At 42.4% G+C, this 6,591-nt stretch overlaps 1 pseudogene; it reads left to right on the top strand.

Moving 5' to 3' along the window:
• Positions 1 to 235: 235 nt before the first annotated feature.
• On the top strand, positions 236 to 1,224 carry LOC122896485 (annotated as a pseudogene).
• Positions 1,225 to 6,591: the final 5,367 nt, after the last annotated feature.

Consider the following 6,591-nt stretch of genomic DNA (forward strand, 5'->3'; position numbering starts at 1 on the left):
AAGATGCCCACGAAAAGAAAACTTGGTTATATTTTGTTACCACTATATCCAAAAGGATTGCCAAACTAAGCAACAGAAGGCAAGAGAAACTGTCAGATCCCTCCACCCAAAAATGCAAGAAACTCAAGGCATACAGTAACAGCAAACGCACACTGCGCAGCACTTTTGCTATGGGATTATGTCACTGTTTCATTAGAACTTTCTTTTTTATTGGTTGGGTTCCCTGAGCAGCACCATGGCGGTGGGCAAGAACAAGTGCCTTACGAAAGGTGGCAAAAGGGGAGCCAAGAAGAAAGTGGTTGATCCATTTTCTAAGAAAGATTGGTGAAAGCGCCAGCTATGTTCAATGTAAGAAATATTGGAAAAACATTAGTCACAAGATCTCAAGGAACTAAGATCTCATCTGATGGCCTCAAGGGTCGCATTTTTGAAATGAGCCTTGCTGATCTGCAGAATGATGAAGTTGCATTTAGAAAATTCAAGTTAATTACTGAGGATATTCAGGGCAAAAACTGCCTAATTTCCATGGCATGCATCTTGCCGGTGACAAGATGTGTAACATGGTCAAAAAGTGGCAGACCATGACCGAAGCTCACATTTATGTCAAGACTACCGATGGTTATTTGCTTCGTCTGTTCTATATTGGTTATACTAAAAAAAGCGATAATCAGATTTGGAAGACCTCTTATGCTCAGGACCAACAGGTCCTCCAAATTTTGAAAAAGATGATGGAGATCATGACCCAAGAGGTTCAGACAAATGACTTGAAAGAAATGGTCAATAAATTGATTCCAGACAGCACTGGAAAAGATATAGAGAAAGCTTGTCAGTCCATTTATCCACTCCATGATGTCTTCATTAGAAAAGTAAAAATGCTGGGGGTGCCTGGGTGGCTCAGGGGGTTAAGCCTCTGCCTTCAGCTCAGGTCATGATCTCAGGGTCCTGGGATGGAGCCCCGCATTGGGCTCTCTGCTCAGCAGGGAGCCTGCTTCCCCTCTCTCTGCCTGCCTCTCTGCCCACTTGGGATTTCTGTCTGTCAAATAAATAAATAAAATCTTTAAAAAAAAAAAAGTAAAAATGCTGAAGAAGCCCAAGTTTGAATTGGGAAAGCTCATGGAGCTTCATGGTGAAGGTAGTAGTTCTAGAAAAGCTACTGGGGATGAGACCAGGGCTAAAGTTGAACAAACTGATGGATATAAGCCACCAGTCCAAGAATCTGCTTAAAATGGAGAAATTTAATGGTGACAAATAAAAAATCTTATTTGTGATGTTTAAAAAAAAAGAAATTTCTTTTTTATTGGCATATAAAATAATGATGTGTCCCAGAACTGATGACATCTTAGACTTAATGGCATCAGGTACCTTGCCCAGGGTCACACGACTAGTAAGTATAAGGGTAGAGGCTTACATAGCAGGCTTGTGCTCTTAACCAGGAGACTTTAGTGGAACTTGTTTGATTTTTTTAACTTCTCGTCTACCTTTTAACAAGCCCATAAGCTTTTCTTTTAAAATAAATATTACTTGTATTTTTTTCATAAGTTCATGACCATCTTGGGGATAATTGTAGACTCCTTGGGAACAGGATTCGAAAGAGAGCCAAGAATCACTCAAATTAAAGGAAAACATCAAATAGTCAGAAGAACAGCTCACTGTGGTTCTCAAATGGGAGAAAACAGATTCCCTCTGTATCAGGTCCCCCTCAAAACAGCAGTGAATGGGCAGTGTCTTCTATCATTTGAGAACACAGAAGGGGATCATAAATCACAGAATCAGTGGTATCGGGGTCTTGGCTTTGTACTGTCACATTTCATAGCCCTTCCATAACTCCTTTTATGCTTTCAGAATCTACAGCTTTAAGGAGCTTAAGAAAAATAAAACTAAAAACGAATCAAAAATAAAAAATTGATCATGATTACCGCAGGGTATTGGTCGTAGCTCTAATGGTAATAAATGATCAAACAATGCGTTGTTATTTATTATTGCCTCTCAATTTTCTCTCATTCGGTCCTTATGGACACACATAAGTGCTTTGGGGATCTTCATGCCATCATCTGGGTTCAGGTCTCAACTCTACTACTTAGCAGCTAGTTGACTTTGGGCAAATAATTCCATTTTCATAAGCCTCATTTTCTCACGTGTAGATTCAGGGTCTTATAATACATGCTTCAAGGGCTGTTATGAGCATGAGATAATGTTATGAAATGAGATAATGCCTACACAGTAATTCAGCACAGTGCCTGTTATTTAAAGGCTGACTAAACGTAAGATACCACTATTACTAGCAACACAACCCTGTGTGTAACTAAACAATTTTACCAATGAAGAAACTAAGGTTCAGAGAAGTTAAGTCAATACCCAAGGTCACACAGCTATTAAGCAGCAGAACTGGTACATAAGCCCAGAAGTGCACTTGCCTTAAGTGCTGGCAAAGCTCGTCAGAGAGAATCTCTCAAAGTCTGTGCCAACTCAGCAATGACCATTCTTTTATGATCTCCATGTAACTTGACACATTGCTACAAGAGCTATACAGCTTGAACGTTATTTTCCCTTCTTTCATAAAGGCTACCGATGGATGGAGATGGAAATAAAAACTGAATTGACTTACAGGCCAATCATAGGACAAGGCTGTCAAAATGTCACAGGCCAATTTTCGCTATAACCGAAATCTCTTCATTATGAAAAAAGGACCGAATCCTAGCTACGTTATCACAAATGCGAGAGATATTTGACACAATTTTTTTTGAACAACAAAGAATATGGACAGGGTGTAGGGAGCTTAATGTAAAGGCTCTGACCTGTACTAAAACCCACTTGAATTTCCTATTACTCTAACTCATGGTGATTATTTGAATTTGCGTGCAAGCTCTTAATCTGCATAATTAGTTCCAGTACCTCCCAGAAGCAGATTGAGACCTAATCAAGGAGGTCAAGAGTTGGACGAGAGGGAGCGCCAGAGGAGAGGATGCTGTGTTAACCCCTGCTCTTAGGTGCATCTTTGTGTTCAGGAGCCACTGAGCCGGGAACAAAGAGACGGCCTCGGCACACAGAGAGGAGATGGAGAGAAAGTCCTCTGGGGAGACAGCCTGTAGATTTCAGGAGCTGTGATCCCTGCCGCAGAGGCTGGGGAAGCAGAAAGTGACTGCAACTCCAGATCAGCAGACCCAAACCAGTTCCCTCGAAAGAACAAGAGTAGGAGTGCGCAGAGCTGATCACGCCAGAGGGGAGAAGACCCCTCTGAGAAGACCCAGCAGTGGCACCAAAACAGCCCCCAGCACATACTACTGAACCAACAATACCTGTTGGCTGGGTAAAACTCTCAAAAGGGTTAGGCAGTCCTCCCTCGTCCTCCCGAGCTAGTCCCCTAGCTGAGCACTCGGGTCAAGGCAAAGCAGGCAGCTGAAGAACTGGGACCACCTTTGAACTGTGTGCTTGATGTATAACCCTCACCAGTGGAGAGGCCCTGTCCTACGACAGTGGCCATGATCCTCTCCACAGAACAGGGTCCTGGGAGAGCCGGGAAGACCATGCGCCTGGGCGACAGGAGCCATGGAGCAAGCTCCCCAGCATGGCAAGTGTGCTAGAGGAGACCGGCCAGCAGTTGCGGAGCTGCAAAACACCTATGGCTTCTGGCAAGGGAACACTCTTCCGAAGAGATCAGGGAGCACATTCCTTGCTGGGCTCTGCATAACGGAGGAGGTCTCTGGGTGCAGTCTTGGGCTAGGACGCCTCAAAGGCTGGTAGTGACCACTAGAGAAGACCATCTCCAGTCCAGAAAGTTCTCACGGACAACAGGGGATTAGTTGCCAACCAAGACAAATTTGTGGGCGGCCTCATTTTTCTAAGTAACTTTGGCGCCCTACAAGACAAGAGCACAAGTGTAATATAATGAGCAATTCTGCTTTGTTAAACCACATTTATTCTAATGAAAAACTTATAGAAACTTTTCATCATAAGATATAAAATGACTTTATACAGCAGCTGATAACCCTCTCATTTATTAAAAGATTTTATTTCTTTATTTGAGAGAGAAAAGAAAGAGAGGGGGAGAGAGAATGAGCACAGGAGGGGCAGAGGGAGAGGGCGCAGCAGTCTTCCTGCTGAGCAAGGACCCAATGTGGGACTGGAGCCCAGTGCGGGGCTCGATCCCAGGACCCTGGGATCATGACCTGAGCCGAAGCAGCCGCTTAACCCACCGAGCCACCCAGACGATCCTAGCCCTCTCATTTTTAAAGTGACAAATGTACCAAGTGCATCAGAAATGAATTCACTAAATGTCAGCTTTCTGGAAATTCAGAACTTAATGAACTGATTCCTTTCCACTAACAAACTGACAAATCAGCACTGGGTAAAACTCCAACATAGAGCCCAGTTAGCATGACTGTACGCGCTGTTACACTGATTTTTAATCCACAATCTGTCACTTCCAGGGAGAAAAGAGGCATCTAACACACAGATACCTAGATCTGCATACACATGCAGGCACATACTCTTTTTTTTAAAAAAGATTTTATTTATTTATTCGATAGACAGAGGTCACAAGTGGGCAGAGAGGCAGGCAGAGGCAGAAGGAGAAGCAGACTCCTCGCTGAGCAGAGAGCCTGATGCAGGGGCTCGATCCCATGACCCTGAGATTATGACCTGAGCCGAAGGCAGAGGCCCAACCCACTAAGCCACCCAGGCACCCCATAGGCACATACCCTTACACTCACACTTACACTCACACACATTTCCACAAGAATGCACAATCACCCACCACCTACACAGAGGCTCATACACACACACACACACACATATTCACTCACACCCACATGCACACTCACACACATAATGCACATACAACAATAATACTTACAGACTCATAACAACACTCACGAATCCACATACATACACACCTAACAAATGGTATACACGAATAAGCCACTTTTATTGAATCCATATGACAAGGTGAGTTAAGTATTAACTAACTCTGTATAGCTCATCTCCTGGAGTTAATTGAAGCTCATGAAAGTAAAAAGACCCTGTCCAAGCTCATGCAGTAAGTAAATGGAAGGGTATACCTGATTCTGAAGTGTAGAATTAGACACAAACCAACTCACTGTATTTGTGACCTCTTAAGGATTTCACTAATTATACCATCGTTTTAGTTAAGAAAACTCAAAGCACATTCCTCTGAAACACTTTCTCACTTAATTTTTGAACTGTGTATATTTTGTGGGAAATTCAATCCACATGTTTGCAATTCATTTACACCAAAATCCTCCAAACACTGTTTCTTAAGAGGTATTTGATGTCAAAAGAAGGCTTTTGAATTTTTCAGTGAGATTTTTCAAGCTTTATATTTTATTAAAAACAGGCAACACCATTGTCCCAAGCTTAGGGAAATTTGAAGTTATGTTCAAGATTTTTCTTTTCTGTTTTGTCACTTTGAGGATCATTTCATACTCAGTTATTTAAATAAAGATTAATTTAGTTCTTGTGAGTGCTTTCTGTTTTGTGTGTGGCTGCTGCTTTAGGCAATGACACACTTAATCACTTTACAAATAATACCACGATTTGTTTGTTCTCTGGTAAGCTAACTATAGTGACAGCGCAAACAACTGGATTATTCCAAAGGAATTTTCAAGAATACTGAACTCTCCTAGCTTAGTGGTAGATTCTTAGAAAATATAGAATTCCAACAGAATAGTCTAGAGATTTGGGGTAGAGGTGAGGGAAGACATGTGGATTCTAAGATGTGGGTACTTTGCTTCAAAACTAAAACTTCCCCCCAAAATCACGGATGAGCCCTAAAGAAATTGCTCAGAGGAGTAATGAGTCCCAAGTAATGAGTCCCAACTAATCATGTGAAATCATTTCCAATAGCCTTATTCCCTCTATAGAGTTCCTTTGATGAAAAACCTTAAGACCCAAAATAAAATAAAGACCACCACATCAGATGCAAATTTCACCCTTTGGGAAGCGGCTGTGTCACCTGATTTGCAACAGGAACAAAGCAGCTGATAACTTCTCAACTCTGAGACGAAGAATTTATAGACAAGGAACTCTTTGATGGGTGTGGCTCTAATGCGGAATACCTAAATTTGTATTTAGACATTGACATTTCTCCTGGAAGGATGCCTCTCCACTGCATGGAATGGAGACATTGTAACGAAATCTAATGTTTGCCACATGTACCGTAGCCCCCCCCCCATCCACCAGAGGTGTGTTTCCAAGATGCCCCATAGATGTCCCAAACAGCAGATAGTACCGAAACTTACACTGTTTTTGCCTATACAAGTTACCTTTGATAGCGTCTCATTTACAAATTAACCACAAGAAGAGATTAGCAACAATAACTAATAATAATAGAATGATTATAACTATATGCTGCGGTAGAAGTTACAAAATATCTCTCAAAATATCTTATTGGAGGGTACTCACCCTTCTTCTCAGGATGCGGTGAGATGATAAAATGTCTCCCTGATGAACCCCGGGAGGCGAATGACGTAGGCATCGCGACGCAACGTGGGGCTACGGTTGACCTTCTGATGCTGCGTCAGGAGGAGGAGCGTCTACTTCCGGCCCAGACTAGGGAAACTGCGGAAAGCCAAA

Source organism: Neovison vison, chromosome X, assembly GCF_020171115.1.
Source record: "Neovison vison isolate M4711 chromosome X, ASM_NN_V1, whole genome shotgun sequence".
Lineage (NCBI taxonomy): Eukaryota > Metazoa > Chordata > Mammalia > Carnivora > Mustelidae > Neogale > Neogale vison.